Raw genomic sequence first — 18,829 nt, forward strand, 5'->3', positions numbered from 1 at the left:
TGCACCAGAGAGAAATGCACATTTCATTTCATAAGCAGAGAGCAGTCTGTTTTCTTTCGTTTTGAATTGTTCTGTTTACAAGTAGACATTTCAATATAGATATATTTTTCAGGTCCGTACAATTAATACAAAACGAAATTCACTTTAAAGAAAGGCTTGTCTTCTGTGTAAGGTGTCTGTGAAAGTTTTAAAGCAGTCTTTTAGTGCTGCTTCAGAGCGGTCGCGTCCGTAACGGAGAACTGTCACGTCTGTAACATTGTTTTTTCCTCATAAATGCGAACACGAAAAATAAAATAAAATGAATATTTTATGTTCTGTGGAGAGCCAACCCTTCTTCATTAGATTTGCGCAGTGTATCACAGAATTACAACAAAAAAATCGTTTCCTCCTAAAAGTTAAAGATTTTTTTTTTGTCACATATGACTGTCGATTTCCCTAATATTAAATATAAAACGCATGTGTAGACTGATATTTTTCTAATGTCTGGACTCCTTTCTGGGAGGAGCCTATGGATAAACAGACGTTTCAATATTTTGGTATTAATGCACTTTCTGAGAATTTATATAATTATATAAGTTTTGACTACAAGTCTGCAAATGTCATGTCCATAATGCTGGAATTTCCAAAATTTAAATAATTTATCCTCAACTAGTTTTGTGGTGTAGGTCTACATATTTTATAATGTTAAGTTAACTTCAAATAATACTAATAGTAATTTAAAGATGTGGTAGCATTGGATCTGGACGGTATGGATAACGCTGGGAGTTGGAAGGGGTGTGTCGCCATTCTGCAGGTTCGTGGATCTGAGTGTCGCGATTTCGGTTTCATATCGCATATCGTTACAGCCCTAGTCATTTTAGAATGTTAAGTTCTACTTCTGTATAGTTATTTTTGTGAAAGTAACTCAAAAGTAATACAGGAGTAATGTAACGCATTACAATTCTGAGACAGTAATATTGTAAGGTAATGAATTACTTTTAAATAACAGTAACAAGTAATATATAATGTATTACAGTTTGGAAGTAACTTGCACAACACTGTCAGTAATGTATATTAGGGTGTTTTGTGTTACATCTTCTGTTAGTTAATGTTTATAGCATGTATGTTACCCTACCATGTTTTATGGACAGGCTACATACGATGACTCCTAATGTGGTTTTCTATTGTACCCCCTGAATTATTATGGTTATTAATATACATTTTAAGGTAAAAGCCAAATTTTGATAATCAAGTAGATTCATATATTAAAGGGATAGTTCACCCTAAAAATAAAAATTAGCCAATGATTTACTCACCCTCAAGCCATCCTAGGTGTATATGACATTCTCCTTTCAGACGAATACAATCGGAGTTATATAAAAAAAATGTACTGGCTCTTCCAAGCTTTATAATGCCAGTGAATGGCCGGTTTCTGTTTTGAAGCCCATAAAGTGCATCCATCCATGATAAAAGTGCTCCACACGGCTCTGGGGGGTTAATAAAGGACTTCTGAAGTGAAGCAGTGCGTTTGTGTAAGAAAAATATCCACATTTTAAACTTTATCAACTAAAATAACTAGCTTCCGGCAGACGGCCTACGCAAGTCGACTTACGGCAAAAGTGCAACAATTGACGCGATATATGACGTAGGAATAGCGTAAGTTTTGACGCCTCTCTCGGTTCAAATTCTAGTTTTAGACTTCTAATTCGTGAATGGTGTTTTTGTTTTTTTCTCCATCTTCTGCACTTCCGCGTTCATCAATGCGTCAGGTCAAAGGTTACTCTTTCGCCGTAAATCGATGCGTAAGGCCGTCTGCCGGAAGCTAGTTATTTTAGTCGATAAAGTTTTAAAAATGGATATATAAAGAAAAAATATAGTGTGGGACTTGATTTTGTCTACATCAAAGATAATGTTTGGATGTAGATTGATTGGATGGTTGTGGTTTGCTATTGCTGCACATGGTGGTGGTTGAGGAGATTCCCCCTTCCGTATGAAAAGCACTTTGAGTACCAAGAAAAGCACTATATATAAATTTAGCGAATTATTGCTGTGATGTCATTTGAGTGACAGGTTGTCCCTCCAGTAAACATGTCATCAGAGAAGAGATGTCATTGCAAGAGGGAGGGGAAGATATTTTGATCAAAGATTATGAACTTGAATAAAAAACAAAATGTGCACAGACAAATCATTTATAATCAATACTGCAATATTTCATTTAATTTGTTTTAATTTTAAGAGAACCCCATTTCCACAATCAATGAAAGTTTATTTGATGTAGGCTAATGTTGTTTTCAAGTGTAACAAAGTGGTTTTGTTTAGCTATACACTATTGCCATGAAAAGGGCATCAAATATATTTCAGTACATCTAAAGAAACCATAAAGAGACTTTGGATGTACACAGCATGTTAATTTGTTTGCTCGTGTTAGTTCAGACTCTCAGATGACAGTTTGTTGCCACTGAACTGAAAGAACACAGGAAGTCAAACTCTTGTTAGTTGTTAAAGTGTCTCTCTTCAAAAGCATGAAAGACACAGGGCAAAGTGCCCAGGAAAGTGCAAAGGATGTTTTTTTTCTTCTCAGAATACACTCTTATGACAAATCTTGTTAGATTACAGTGAAGAATCCACACTGTTAGATGCTTTCTGAGAGAAAAAAAAAAAACAATAGTTTGACTGGATTTCCAGCTGTGTAGTAACAACCAGCACAAACAACACAAGAGGCTCAATCTTGTGTTCTCGCACGCTGGGTGTTGCCATCTGTGATTTTGAAGACCATGTGCTCTACAAGCTTAAGGGGAAGCCTGAGGTCTGGCTTGGAAGATTTTAGCATGGCTCATGAACAGGCTTTATCATCCTTTTAACATAAACATTTTAGCAGTGATAATAGACCAGAGCTTCAACCCCTTCACGCCGACCACAGCTGCAAACCCTCAAACAGCTGAATCTGGTTTCAGTGGCCACTTTTACCCCCAGTTCTCTCCTCAAACAGACCAGTACATTTCACAGCTGTGGCTCTGGCACAGGACCAGGTCGTGTCTGATGGGTTTAAGATTAGCCACATGAAACGACTCTTCCCCGTCAAGCATATGTGAGCTGGAAATCTATGGGACACATGTCCTGAAGGTAATGAAGAACATTCCACATTGTCTTCATTCAAATAGAAATACTGTAATCAAAGTACTTTTGATGCAGTCTGAAGAATGTCTTGCCTTTGGGGATTTCATTCTGGGATGAGAAGAAGGGACATTTGAGCCTTTGTGAGTCTGTAACTGACATAACTCCAATCTCACCCTAAATTATCCAAATAAATACGATACATTTGTTTCATAAAGTGTCACTAGTGAGTAGGGATGGGCATTCGATTAAATTTTCTTAGTCGATCGTCGGGAGAATTAACGATCGACTATCGATTAATCATTAATATTTTTATATTCAAATTCATTATTTATTTTTATATTATATACTTTTTATAAATTAAAAATGCAATGAAAATACAAAAATACAGCGCGTTTTTCCTCGATTGGATCTTTATTACAAGATGATCAACTTGTGGCAGTAAAACTGGACGTTCGGTTAGGCTAAACTTGAAGATATATGCGCTGCGGTGCTCGAAAGCAACGGAACCTGCAGCTGCGAGTTTGCGTAGAGAGACCCTCGTTTGTTCCAAAATAATAAATAATAAAAAAAAATCATGTTAAACAATAACTTAACCAAAAACATAATAATACTTAGATCTGACAGGTTTTGTCAAAATGTAACTCAGAACTATCCAAGAACGGAGTCGAGAAAGAGAGTGAGAAAGATTAGCCTACCTACTGTAACAATCAATTCGGCTAGGCTACTTAACAAAGCCTCATAAAAAATAACTAGTAACTCACATACAACTTCTACACCAGTCTACTGATTTTTGTTGAGAAAGATAAGCATGTTGATGACATGATCTGGGGTCAGACGCGACCGCAACCTGACCGTCAAGCCTCGTTTACACTTTCGCCTGGCTCTGCAGCGCGAGTCTCCACAGACTGCGCGCGCACCTCCCCAAACAGACGAGGCGTTTATACTCGACGCGCTCGCCTGTGAAACACCGAATACCGCAATGACGTCATTTTGGCCGCGCTCACCTTCGCGCTCGTGCGGACGCGTCGAGTGTAAACAAGGCTTCAGTCCAGCCGCTGAAAACACCCGCTCTGAGGGGACTGACGTTGCCGGGATGCACAGGTACCTCCGCGCTAACTTGACCAGCCCGGGGAACACGTTCACTTTCCACTCACACTACGCAAAGCAGCAGCATTAGTTTAATGATAATCGATAACAAATTAACGTGATCGACGAAATTCTTAATGATCAATAATCGATCGTCGATTAATCATGCCCATCCCTACTAGTGAGATACTGCGTCTCTATAGGTTTCCATGAACAGTGTTCAGTACATTGCTCTCAAGGGAAAACAACAATTAGTCATCAATGATTAGTCAGCTGACATTTTGTACACATTTTAGTACCGTTCAAAGAACTGTTTGCAAATGAATTCTTAAATTTGCATGAGGAGGAAGATGATTCAAACATTTGAAACAAAGCATGAAGAGCTGGTTTATCTGGTCAGATTATATTTTTTCAGTGCAAAATTAAACTTTCCAATCAGTTAAACAGGTTTAACAGTTTTTGGAAACGGAGGGAAGACTATCAACAAGTTTCTCATGGTGAAACTGTGCAACATTTAAGGTACATTGTAGGTAGTGATGCACTGATACTAAAATTCTGGCTGATATGATAGGGCGATAATTATCTAATGTTATGGCGAAAACTAATAAATGGACCAGTTCAGCAGTTGTTAGTCTAAATACATTTTTTTAAACTACAATTTAAAGGGGTCGTGACGTGGATTTTGTTTTTTTATTATTTTAATGTTCCTTGAGGTTCACTTATAATGTAAAAAAATGTGTAACTTTTAATTTCTGAAAACAATGTACGAAGACGTTATATAGCCATATTCAAGGATGACATTGTCTAGATTCATCATGCTCAAATTGTGTAAGAATGGTTGGGAGGAGCATGAAAAATTATTGTCACACATGAATTGACACCTCTGAGTCCAGACCTTACTTTTACATAGTGTTTGAACATTAATGTGTGTCGGCAGTGTGTGTACAAAACCACCCTACTATGGTAGAATCTTTTTTTAAATCCCCATAAATCATAAGCAGTGTCTCAGAATAAGCCGTTTGCAGTTTCACACATGGCATTGCACAGGCCACGCCCACGACTGCTTACAGACTCTGCCCTATTAGCATAGACCCCGCCGTACGTGACCTGTACACAGACCACCATGTTTATGTCCTCGTCAGAACATTTAACAGCAGCATTAAAGTAAGAAATGTATTCATATTAAAACTTCTAAAGTTATTTAATCAAGAGCAGTGACTGATTAGCCCCTTTTGCACCGGGAAGTTCAAGGAACTTAGTTCTAGGAACTAGCCACCAGGGTGGTTCCCAGAAAACTAATGTTGCCCTAGGGCCATTTTCCTGGTTGCATTCGCACCGCCAGTAGGAACTCTGAAGCGACGTAAGCCATGCTTTTTGTTGTGACTTTTATTTTGAAGGTACAGTGGACATTTATTTTGACAGCGGTGAGAAAACCAAAACCTGAGCACACAGCACTCAGATTCTTTGTCTTCATTAGTTTACGATCTGTTTAACAGTCCTGTCTAATAGGTTATTAGATATAACTGTTATACAAAGAAAGTAGACAGTATATGGAAAAGTATTAGTGTTTGCCGAGTGGTTGATGTCCAATGTCAATAGCTGAGCAGAAATACATAATCATTGTGTTGAGTTGTGTTGAGTAGAGAGGTCCTGTTTTCCATGTTCGTAGAGTTAGTTAGTGGAGTAAATATACAGGCTGTAAACTGTGTGTACATAGCTTTTTAAAAATGGCGCTGCCGGTGTTTCGCGTGCGTTCGGCCAATCAGCGTACACTTATGTCACTGATAGTTCCTATAGTCCTGGTTTAGACCCAACTCTGAAGTAGGAGCTAGTTTAGTTCCCCCAAAAGAAGTTCCTAGAACTAAAATCGGCCCTATTTCCTGCGATGCGATCACGCCAAAAAGCGGGTACTTCTGCCAAATATTCTAGGAACTATAAAAAGGCTATTATCTGTTTTTCTTTTGTTGTATGATTCATATTAACAGCATATATAGCAGTAGGTACTGTACACGCTGCTTTCACTTTAATACACAGATCTAATTAGAGCCCGACCGATATATCGGTCTGCCGATATTATCGGCCGATATGAGCCTGTCGTATATATATCGGTATCGGCATATATGAACCAGATATGCCACCGATTTGAACTTTTTTTTACAGAACATATAACACGGATAAAATGCGTGTAAATTTTGTAAGTACGTAGTTTGTCCAGCAGAGCGTGGTCCATTGTTTGCTACTGGCGACCCAGGTCACTGTAGTGTCACCAACCAACCCTTCACTTCAGTAATGAGATCTCTTCAGACACGGTGTAAGATGCGCGCACACATTTGCTTCCACTCCACTGACAAGGTAACATGGCTAGTGTAGTGTTACAAATTTATTAAATGTTTTAATTTAGGTTCCAATACAATAGTATAGAAACTGAGAAAGTTTATGTGTGAATTTTGTACCTAATGTAAATGATGTCACAAACCTGCCTGTTCCTGTCTCTATTGTAAGTTAAATTGATCAGAGCATTTAGACTATCACCTTTTGTCTTTATGCACTGCCTGGCCATTAAGCTCTATGATAATGTGAAGGTATGGGTGATATCAGGCTGATTAGGACCGGTAACGGGCTGACTTCTATACTACATTTACATTCTTTGTTCACCTCTATGTAACTCCTCCCCATTTAAAGATATAAACACTGTGTTTTTAGCTATTGAGTCAGACTTGGGTAAGATTTTGGACGAAGCAGACTACAGCAAATAAAGAATCCTGCTTAAAAGATACAACCCCGAGTCTTCTGGTCTTCGCTTCTGAGTTCCTAAACTTTAGAAGAAAATAGTTCACAACACTAGCTAGCTACAGTAATGTGGCAAACGAGTATGACAAGCTCGTTGTGAGAGTAAAAGACGGGGATATTGTTTATTTACTTTATAGTGTCTCACCTGGTGACAACGTAGCGTTAAATTACCATTCAACACTCAAGCCACCACCGCACTGCTAACTAGTTAGCAACTTACCGATGCAACACGATGCGACAAAAGACAGTTGATATATGTATTGAAAGCTCTAATCACACCGATGTGATCGTATGCTTCAAAGGGTTAAATAAATGCTTTGTTTATAATGAGGAAGGCGCTTTAATATGAAACTTGCAGGATGTTTAAATGGTACAAAGACCTCTTATATGTCAAAAGATCAATGCAAGTTTGATTTCTCATGTCATGACCCCTTTAAGATCAACCATTTAAATGCTAAACATGAATTTACGCTTCACAACATTATAACTAGGGATGGGTATCGTTAAGATTTTAACGGTATTACTACTCTTACCGATACTGCTTATCGATTCGGTACTTTAACGGTATTCTTATCGGTTCTTTTAGGTGTTTTTTTTTACATTCGGGTAATAATTAACATTTGCTATATATTTGAAATGTAAATTATCTATAGCAAAAGAAAAAGCAATGCTTTAACAAAACTAATAAAATATCTATTTGTTATGCAGCAGTGTGCAGGCCTTGTTTTATATAGGCTACATGAGATAGGACACGATAAGCAAAATCAACTACAAACACATGGTCTAAAAAAGAATACAATTAAACAAAGATACAAATTATTTACACAGTGCTTTAATTTCAGGAAGGTCTACTAACATTACTTTTCAGGTAAGTGTTTCTGTCTGAAAAGAAATCTAATTTAGTAATTAAAAGTAAAATAACACTGTATAGTTTATCATAGATGGATTAATTCTTATTAAAGTTTAAGTTATTCATTCAAGAGCTATGAGTGATTCGCATTAATGGCTCAATCGTCAGCAGGTTTATTAGACTGCTGCCCCTTTAAGACCGAGTGCAGATCTAATAGGTGACTGATGCACCATAATTTTCTCCCAACTTTTTACGTCCATTTAAGACATTAACTGTGTTTCAGTGAATCTCAGAGCTTGTCATTTTTATATTTTTATGTATATTTGATAGTTTAGATGCGCACATGAATGAAGCCCAAAGTTAAAGCTGCAGAAGGTAACTTTTGTAAACAAATATTTGTTAAAACTGTCATTATGTCCTGACAGTAGAATATGAGACAGCTAATCTGTGAAAAAAATCAAGCTCCTCTGGCTCCTCCCTGTGGTCTTATTGCCATTTGCAGAAATACACCGCTCCCGGTCAGAAACAACCAATCAGAGCCAGGAGGAATGTCTTAGCAGTGTCAATCACGCTCATGTACGCGCTGATCACCCCTGTCTTGCACAGTGCGAGCGCGTACCGTCGTTCGTGACTCTCCTGTTCGAACTCGTTCGTCAAAATGAACAAATCTTTTTTTCGAGTCATTTCGTTCATTTTGAACGAGTCTTTTTCGGAGTCATTTCGTTCATTTAACAAACGAAATGACTCGAAAAAAGATTTGTTCATTTTGATGAACGAGTTCGAACAGAAGAGTCACGAACGTGAATCACAGAATAGAGCAGGGCGAGCATTTGTGCTTATAAAACTTAAAGTTTTTTATTTATTTTTGAAATGACCGATCGTTTCGCTAGATAAGACCATTATTCATTGTCTGGTATCGTTTAAAGCCCTTTGAAGCTGCACTGAAACTGTTATTTGGTCCTTGAAACGTTTGTGTACTATTGAAGTCCATTATATGGAGAAAAAGCCCGGAATGTTTTCATCAAAAACCTTCATTTCTTTTCGAATGAAGAAAGAAAGACATCTTCGATGACATGGGGGTGAGTAAATTATCAGCAAAAGTTTTTTAAAAAGTGAACTAATCCTTTAACGTTATCTTACTAGCTATATATAACTAATAGAAAGAGTGCAACGTTATAAAGTTACATGTATTGCAAAATACATAATGATTTGAGGACCAAGTTTGTAGTCAAAGTATGGGCAGGCCATAGTCAATGTAAAGCATATTGTTGATGTTTCGTCCCTATTAGTGAATGTTCCATAACTGTTTATAATCCGCCGTCATCGGTGGTCCTGCTTACTAGCCTGCAGTTCACGGCAGGCTCCGCTGTGGGGGAGGAGTTGTGGAGGGAGGGCTGTAGCGCAGCAGAGAGCAAGGGGGTTGGACCTGTAAGTTGTGCTTGTTCAAATTTTCAGGCTAAGTCAACATTTTCTCAAAACTCCCTACTGCAGCTTTAAATAGGCTATACTTTTCTTGTCTCGTTGCAGTCCATTCTGAGCGCACGTCGCCATGTGAACAGCGTCTCTTGCGCAGATTTTTGTGCTTTTAATAGCTCTTTTAATGATTAAACACGTCCGCAATTTAGCAAAATTAGAGACTGCATTTTACAACAATCACCGTTCACCGATCGTGCTCACTCTGACGGTAATTTTGGGTTTTAGGAAGTAATGACAGCGCATCGCTTTGAAGGAAAGGAAGTTGCTCTAGACAGAATGTGTCTAGTTTGTAATGGTTTCATCTCAAATATCTTTGTGTCGAACAGGACGGCCGAGGGACGTGAGAGAACGGCGCGAGGCCGGTGGTGCAATTGATAATGAGCAACACCTGTGAGCACACCGGTCTCGCATCTCTCACGGAGGAGCGGAAGCATAAAGGAGGAGCGACGACGTTGATGATCGAGAGAGGAACAGGCCTGTATTTTAGTTGAGTTTTGGTTTTTGTATTTGTGCTTTATTTTAGCCAGCAGTCGTCCGCGAGGGGCTGCTGGCCGTTATGTTTATTTTGGGTAAGCCAGCAGTCGTCCGCGAGGGGCTGCTGGCCGTTGTGTTTATTTTGGGTAAGCCAGCAGTCGTCCGCGAGGGGCTGCTGGCGGTATTTTAGTTTGTTTATTTTATTTTAAATAAAGTATGTTTAAATGTTCGCCGGTTCCCGCCTCCTTCTTCCCTGAACATTGCTACAATCTTCTTTTTATAATCTTTGAAAGCTGAAATCTAAAATAAAATTAGAATAATATCCCAGATCTAAAGTGTCACCAAGTTTGAATGTTTAGTTCTGTCCTCATTGTCACTCATTAAGAAGGGACTGTCGTGTTGTGCACGCTGTGGCTGCCGCGTGAGAGATCGCTCTCTCTCTTCTGGACTGCGAATAGCAAAATTGCATCACAGACAAATGGTTTAATATTATTATATATAGAAATGGCTGGCGAGATAAACATGTTCAAGATTACGTCTTTATAACAATATTAAATAGTACATATATTTTCTTATTTTCTCCAGTACCGACAGCAGAACCGATAACGTCCGAGCTTATCGATAGTAGGGCCCTATGATTTCCGTGATGCGGAAAACGCGGACGGAATCACGGAATTTACACATGAAAACGGAATTTGCATATATTTTGTTGACATATTAAATAAACTTTTTTTTTTTTACTTCCTTCTCATTTTTCAGTTTAAAACAACAAATGTAGAAAGGTCTCTACCTAAACCGTGGCCAAATGGCATTGATAAACATGTTGCATAGAAACCATACGACCACATGCACGCGTAGGGAAAAAAATGTCGAAGCGAGTGGCTCCTGATAAGCTAACGGTGGCTGCGTTTGTGGTAGATGCGCCCATTTGTATACTGTAACGTGCTGATCTAACCAGCGGTCTCATAAAACGTTAAAAAATGTAAACGTCTGGGAGAATGAGTAGAGCAGGCGATCTGAATAAAAGTGATGATGCAAAAAAGAGCACTATTCGGTACGGTTTTCTGTGCGCACACACCCAACCCGAAGCGTGCAGCCATGCACAATAGACCTACAGCGCGCGAGTACTGAATTGAGCTCTCTTTCGTGTCTAAATAGACAAATACACACAACATTATGTCTAAATGTCCGTTTTGGAGAGTATTCACGTAAACTATGTCGGTTATTTCTTGTGAGTGTATAGGTAGGATGTGCATCAGTGCAATTGGATCCGCATGTCATTGGACATGATCCGACGTCCAGTGTTGCCAACTATTTTCAAAGTAAAGTAGCTAGCGCCTTACCTAAAAGTCGCTAAATGACGCTAGATGACGTCATACGTCAGTTAGCATATTCGTGACGTCATCGCGTCGTACTTGCGTTCTGCTTGTCTAATATGTTTTCTCTATAAATTAATGCTCAGCTCACATACTGTATTTAATATATTATAATATAATATAGCCAAATGTAAAATAAAGCTGTTCTCATTTCCTATATATGTTTTGTCAGACAATAGAGCGAGAAGCTATGATATAGGCCTAGTGAATGACTAACCTTTTTTATAGGCCAATGTGGAAAATTATCTGAATTGAGAGAGTTCGTGAGCCGGATGAACAAAAGCTTTGTGATAGTGAGTATTACAAGTAATACCGTAAGCACAAGAAAAGGAAGGAAACTAAATTATTTAATTAAAATAAAAAAGAAAAGCAGATAATAAATCCGTGGAAAAACACTGCTCATTCACGTCTCTCAGCGGCCGTGCGCTCAACAGATGAATGTGCTGCTGCTCCTCTCAGTCATTTACTGAACAGGGTAGACGTAGCTAGAGTGAGTGACGTTTGAAAAGTCGCTAAAAATAGCGACTCATTTGCGCGATTCTTTTGCAGTCTGTACGCGGAGGGGTGCTCTAACTGCAGCTGAGAGGGGCTGCTGCGCGAGGACTGGGCCGCCTGTGAGTGCTTTGGGATGGGGGTGGGACCCACGGCAGCACCCGCTGCTCGTTGAAAAGAGTAAGAACGATATGTGCTTTCACGTCAGAGAGTCTCCAAAAGTCTCCAATAACATCAGAAAAAGTCTATAGATTTGTCGCTAGTCGCTTTTTTGAAAATGTGTCGCTAGAGGGTTCTAAATACTCGCTAAATATAGCGACAAAGTCGCTAAGTTGGCAACACTGCCGACGTCTTAAAGTGACAGTGGGTAATAAACGTAATGCGGTCCATGTCCTTAATATTGATCAAGCAACAAAAGAAAAAGAGAGAAGCATTCACTGTTTGTTAATAGCTTTAAGGATTAATTATATTTAATTCATACAAATAAATATGTCTGCTTGAAAGAATAAATGATGTATGCAAGTAGTTATAAATAATTTTTTACTTCAGGAAAAGTGGTTTTAATGTAATTGTGTTGGCTTTCTGTCAGGCACATATCGTTGTTTCAATGTTTCTGTCTCCCTGCAGCATGTCTGCATTTAATCTTTAATTTAATATTCATCAATCCTACCTTGTAACTGTGACCTTCATGTTACTGTTATTTTTGGCCAGAGATTTGTTGAAGGTTTGGCTGAATTTTGGAGAATTTTGAATGTGCTTTGCTGAATATATTAACAGTTTAAATAAAAAAGCTGAATTGTGAGTTTGTGTAACTGAATTTTTAACGGTCAATACTGCTTAGAAGTGAAAAGAAAACAAGCAAATCCGAAAAATCCGAAAGGGCTAAAAATAAATCCAAAAAAACGGAATTTGAGAAAAAATAAAACGGATTTCATAGGGCCCTACGACATAGGTCTTTCAAAATTAAGCTTAATACCGGGTTTCGGTACCCATCCCTAATTATAACAATGTTATTAAATGCCATAACATTTAGCAGTGTTTTTAAATTATTTGTTTTTTTGTAAAGATTAGCTTTAGGTAAGCATTAAATGACGACAAAGGTAATCTACATGTAAAAATAGGGGAAATGTGCCTGTACAATTATACAATATCAAAATTATAATAATAAAATCTCTAATATCATTTAATAATTGATATGGCACCAATATATAGAGTGCATCCCTAATGGATGGACAATGGAACTTGCTTCTACACATATGTCAAAGAAAATGGACCTGTGCATCACAGAAATTTGGAGGCTCTGCTTGGTTCTAATTCTGTAAGTGACTTTGTCCCCGAGTCCCACTAGAAGACGTTTATATTATCTTTGGCAGATCAGCAGCAAAATTACTTTATTCAATCAATAGAGGATATTATTTTATATCTTGTTTGTATCAGCAAAATAATCAATGCTTTAATGATAAACTAGTGTACACTCTGTATCTCCACTCCACTTGTAATGCATATCAATACAGTGAAGCCGTTGTGTAATCATTACAACTTTGTCTTTTTAAATCCAATTCTCTGTGTCAAATTTTTAGATTTGATGTGCAACGAGTGGAGATGAAGCGTCCCTGTTATACTCCATGTTGTACAAATTTGGTAAAAGGGGTTATGGATCATTAATCTAAAAGTCAATTTGCTGCACATAGGCTGCCGTCTGTAATGGGATATCACTGATGATCTGTTCAGTGAAAAATCCTAATCATGCATACATATATTTGATGGATTTCTTTTTCCCAAGAGGTGATAATTCATGTTAAAAATGAGTCGAATGTATTCAGTGAGAGACTGATCTGTACTAAGTGCACTTGACAATGAAAATAGGATGAGTGAAAAAGGAAACTATATCTCAAATTTGTTTGAACTTTAATCATGATATATCTGTACCTATCAATACTGTTGTTGTTTGATACATATATTTAGATTAATTTAATGCCTACAAATTAATCTTTAAATCACTAAAACTTTCATATACTGTCAAACGTAATTTTTAGCAAACTAACATGAAAATCCATTTTTCATACAGTACATTATAATGTTGTGATGCCTAAATTCACTCTTGAATTTAAAGGCACAATATGTATGATTTTTGGATTATTATATCTAAAAACCACAAGAACAATGGTATATTTTTTTTTGACTTGCGTACAAACATTATCCCAAATATTTCCAAGAATGTTTAAATCCAGAGAAATAAGCAATTTTAACCAGGAGACAGACCGTGTCCGTGCGTCGCCTATCAATAAAATACCTGCGTTACCCTCGATTTCCAGGTTTATTTTTTGGAAACCATGGAAACACCAAAGACGCTTTAATATATTATGTGATTTATTAGAGATTTGAAAACGAATCATTGTTATGCAGCGCAACACAGTTAGTCTTATTGTTTAAATTTCCTTTTTCTATGTTTTTTTCTATGTTTTTTCTTTTTCAATGTTTTACCATGCCTAATATCTATCTAGCTCACTGCAGAGTGCAACAAGTGTCTCATAGTAGCCACATAGTAGCGAACGCACAGAGTAGCATTATAACATATAAATGAATATGATTTCTGCCCGAGTCCCGTCGTATTCTTTTCCACCGGCTGTAAAAGTGAAGACAACAACTCCTATGATCCCGCGAAATCAAGGCATCATCAAGCTATGCCTTTGTTTTGAATAAGCGACCTCTAGCAGCGAAAATTACATATTGTGCCTTTAAAATGAGTGTATTGAATTTTATTATCTGCCATTTATCAGTATTATCAGTAGACAGAATTTCAATATCAGTGCATCCCTAATAATGATTTATGAAATGACCAGAGTAAACATTAGATTTTATATTAATTTCCATATGAATAAAACTGACCTGTAACCACTGAAAAAAAGGTGTATGCTTTATTAAAAGTCAAAAAGAATTTCGCTCAGAAATTGCTTAGTTGCTTAGTTGATTAAAATAGTATATTTTAAAGATTGAAATACTGTAGTGGTATAAAACTTACTCCAATAATCTGTTTTATTTACAACTATGAAAAATCAAGCTCCCTAAATTAAAATACTTAAAAAAATGCTAGCAGTAAAACACATGCAGTTATTTCAACTTTTTGAGGATTTTAAGACCTCTCATTCTTCCTATATACCATTCCTAATATTTACAAGGAAGGTGTACACACCCTGAACCCCAAAACAGGGAATAAAACTCTACATTTAAAACTTTACATTTGTTATCCATACTGCTTTTTCTTGTCCTTAAGTTTCAGCTTCAAACTAAGTAATACAATAATTACTGTCACTTTATATTCAGCAGACCCGATTGCTACTTTTATCCTCTTCTGATGATAGCATTTAGACCTTAGGTTATATTTTACCTTGTCGGTTTAGTCAAAACATTTCACCTTTAGCTGACTGTTTTGGAACACATTGCCTTGTAAGTGTATTTTCAAGTTACAGAACATTTTTAAGGCATTTAGGTCAAACAAAACCATTGAAACGTAAAAACAGAACAATCATCACAGAATAATTTTTACATAGAATTCAGGCACTTAAAAGGGCAACCTAAAGGAATGTGAATTAAGCCACATTGAACAGCAGACTACATAACCCAACATCATTCAAAAATCCTATAATTGGATCATAAAATAGGACAAAAGAACATTTGCCAGCTCCTCAAACATGGCAAGTAGGTTCTGGATAATAATGGCATAAAACTGGAAAGCTAGCTGGCCAGCCCAACTACTAACTGGAGAAAAAAAGAGAGAAACATTACAAAGAAAAAAGCTTAATCAGTTTCAGTCGTGACCTTAAATGTATTTTCCATACCAGCTTGCTTGTCTTGCCTTTTGTGTGTTAACATAAATTAAACCTGCTCATATTCAATGTGTTAGTGACAGCATTAGGACTCGACAAATAAGGACTGCCAGATGGCCTGGGGCCCGGGGCCAGTGTGAACGACGCTCAGGACAGTTGACGAACTGTCACTTGCCAGATCGGGCCAGTGCTGTAGAATTGTGCTATATCGTCTATGATATCGCTATTGTTGATTGAACGATCTGACATCATCGAGTAGGCTAAATCCCTCACTTTACAAAAACCAAACAAAAACACACCCATTGAGTGCACGCATACACAATGTAGATTAGATTACACTGAGTAGATTACACTCGTGATTATAGATTATTAGATTATATAAACGTGCTGCGCGTAACACATGAGAAAGAACCTCATTGGTTCTTGTCGAAGCTCAGACGTGCTGCGTTACACATGAGAATGAACCTCATTGGTTCTTGCCGAAGCTCAGACGTGCTGCGTAACACATGAGAAAGAACCTCATTGGTTCTTGCCGAAGCTCAGATGTGCTGCGTAACACATGAGAAAGAACCTCATTGGTTCTTGCCGAAGCTCAGACGTGCTGCGTAACACATGAGAAAGAACCTCATTGGTTCTTGCGGAAGCTCAAACGTGCTGCGTAACACATGAGAAAGAACCTCATTGGTTCTTGCCGAAGCTCAGACGTGCTGCGTAACACATGAGAAAGAACCTCATTGGTTCTTGCCGAAGCTCAGATGTGCTGCGTAACACATGAGAAAGAACCTCATTGGTTCTTGCCGAAGCTCAGGCGTGCTGCGTAACACATGAGAAAGAACCTCATTGGTTCTTGCCGAAGCTCAGACGTGCTGCGTAACACATGAGAAAGAACCTCATTGGTTCTTGCCGAAGCTCAGACGTGCTGCGTAACACATGAGAAAGAACCTCATTGGTTCTTGCCGAAGCTCAGACGTGCTGCGTAACACATGAGAAAGAACCTCATTGGTTCTTGCCGAAGCTCAGACGTGCTGCGTAACACATGAGAAAGAACCTCATTGGTTCTTGCCGAAGCTCAGACGTGCTGCGTAACAGATGAGAAAGAACCTCATTGGTTCTTGCGGAAGCTCAAACGTGCTGCGTAACACATGAGAAAGAACCTCATTGGTTCTTGCGGAAGCTCAGATGTGCTGCGTAACACATGAGAAAGAACCTCATTGGTTCTTGCCGAAGCTCAGACGTGCTGCGTAACACATGAGAAAGAACCTCATTGGTTCTTGCCGAAGCTCAGACGTGCTGCGTAACACATGAGAAAGAACCTCATTGGTTCTTGCCGAAGCTCAGACGTGCTGCGTAACACATGAGAAAGAACCTCATTGGTTCTTGCCGAAGCTCAGACGTGCTGCGTAACACATGAGAAAGAACCTCATTGGTTCTTGAGGAAGCTCAAACGTGCTGCGTAACACATGAGAAAGAACCTCATTGGTTCTTGCCGAAGCTCAGGCGTGCTGCGTAACACATGAGAAAGAACCTCATTGGTTCTTGCCGAAGCTCAGACGTGCTGCGTAACACATGAGAAAGAACCTCATTGGTTCTTGCGGAACCTCAAACGTGCTGCGTAACACATGAGAAAGAACCTCATTGGTTCTTGCACATCAACCAAAAATGATTGAGCTTCTGTTTACCATACCTGATGTGTGCGTTGATGAATGTTTATATGTGAATAAAAGCATAAATGTAGTCTGTTCATCATATATAATCTTATTTATCTTCATTTGTGTTCCGAAGAAGAATGAAAGTCTTACGGTTTGAAACAACATCAGGGTGAATCATTAATAACATTTTCATTTTTGGGTGATTCATCCCTAACACAACAAATGGAGCCTATTCTAATCAGTATTAACTAAAACTCTACTTGTATAAAGTCTAAATTCGTGTAATTATAAAAAGGCCAAATTGCTTTTTGGTGGGTGACATTCAACAATGAATTTGCCTATTTAAGGCCTTTAAAGAATCAATAAAATGCAGTAGCCTATACAAAAAGCAAATGAGCCAATGGACAAGTACAATTAATGTCAGTCAGTACAATAACAAAATGTTCTAAACGTCTTCTTTTTTATCGGGCCATTGACTTTTAGCCTATAGTAGTCGAATAAAAGTCAAAGTCAAAAATTTCTGTTTCAAGTTGATGTTCCAGTGTTTTCGACAGGGAACAACCATAGGGAACAACTAGTGCAAAGACTACAACCCATGATTGCGTTACTAACAAACAAAAGATTAGACAAACAACTCATCACCTACACCATAGTCTTTGCCTGCGAGCGACAATCTAGGACGCTCCCTTTATAATCTACCAAGCGCGAGAGTTTTCGGACAAATTACTTGATTATATTGAGAGCATTCTAGTTTTGACGCGTCGCGTAGGAATGTTATGTAGATGGATAACATGCCTGTCATTATGAATAACGAAACTAAATGACGGATTAGACTTCTTTCTAAAAAGCACTCTTAATTACTTCAGAGAGAGTGACGGGATTAGAAGAAAATTAATATAGGAGGACGTACAGCACACCAAAAAAAGATAATCGATTTATGCCTAAACTTCCCGTATTCTTTCAAACGAAAAAGATTCTCTTACCTTTAGTTGTGTCGTGGATTTAAATGACATACTTTACTGGTAACACACTGCTGGTCCGCTTTTGTTTCCCTCTTGGTCTTGATCTCTTGAATACATGGGAAGCTCATGGTACTGTCATCCTGAGGAGAACACCTGGAATAGAGCAGACTCATGCAGAACTGACACAAACACATTTGCCAGGGAGTTTACGTAACACCACCATTCGCTGTTAATGGCCGTGTTCCAAACCATATGATCTGCTTGCCTAGACTGCATTTTTAGGCATCACAGTCAAATGAACAGACACACAACACGCCTCTGAGTCTCTAAACGTGCTGCACGCACCTATAATGCTCCAAAATAGGGGGTGAGTTATGCGTCCACTATGTCCAGTATGCTGTCTAGGTAGGCAGCTCACTAGGTTTTGTGACACGGTCAGTGTGTTGACGTATGGCATGCTGGGACAACATGGAGTTTCTTAAAGGGCTATTGGCACACGTGAAAAGTGAAATCTGAAAGTAAATGATGCTACTTTTAAACAATTTTAAAAGTGACTTTTAAAATAATTTTAGTAGATTCATGAAGTCAATTCCCCTCAAGTTGTAGTTTATCACATTGACTACAACACATGGACTATTTTACATTTGACAAGCAGAAAGCGTCAGAATACTTTATTTTAACAATACCTTCAAACTACAAAATTATTGACCTTTTTGTAACTGCTTTTGATATAAAGGAACCAACTTGTTTC

The 18,829-nt window shown here is 38.1% G+C and overlaps 1 protein-coding gene across 1 annotated transcript in view; it reads right to left on the reverse strand.

Annotated features, from left to right (window-relative positions):
• Positions 1-18,294, reverse strand: part of bahd1 (bromo adjacent homology domain containing 1) — a 48,423-nt gene extending 30,129 nt beyond the window's left edge. Inside the window, exon 1 of the mRNA XM_077239893.1 lies at positions 18,100-18,294. The gene's annotated coding sequence lies outside the window, so the exon portion shown is untranslated. The remainder of the gene's footprint in view (positions 1-18,099) is intronic.
• Between the last annotated feature and the right edge of the window lie 535 nt (positions 18,295-18,829).

This window comes from Siphateles boraxobius, unplaced genomic scaffold (genome assembly GCF_051911475.1).
Source record: "Siphateles boraxobius isolate OS27281-9 unplaced genomic scaffold, OSU_SipBor_1 22, whole genome shotgun sequence".
NCBI lineage: Eukaryota > Metazoa > Chordata > Actinopteri > Cypriniformes > Leuciscidae > Siphateles > Siphateles boraxobius.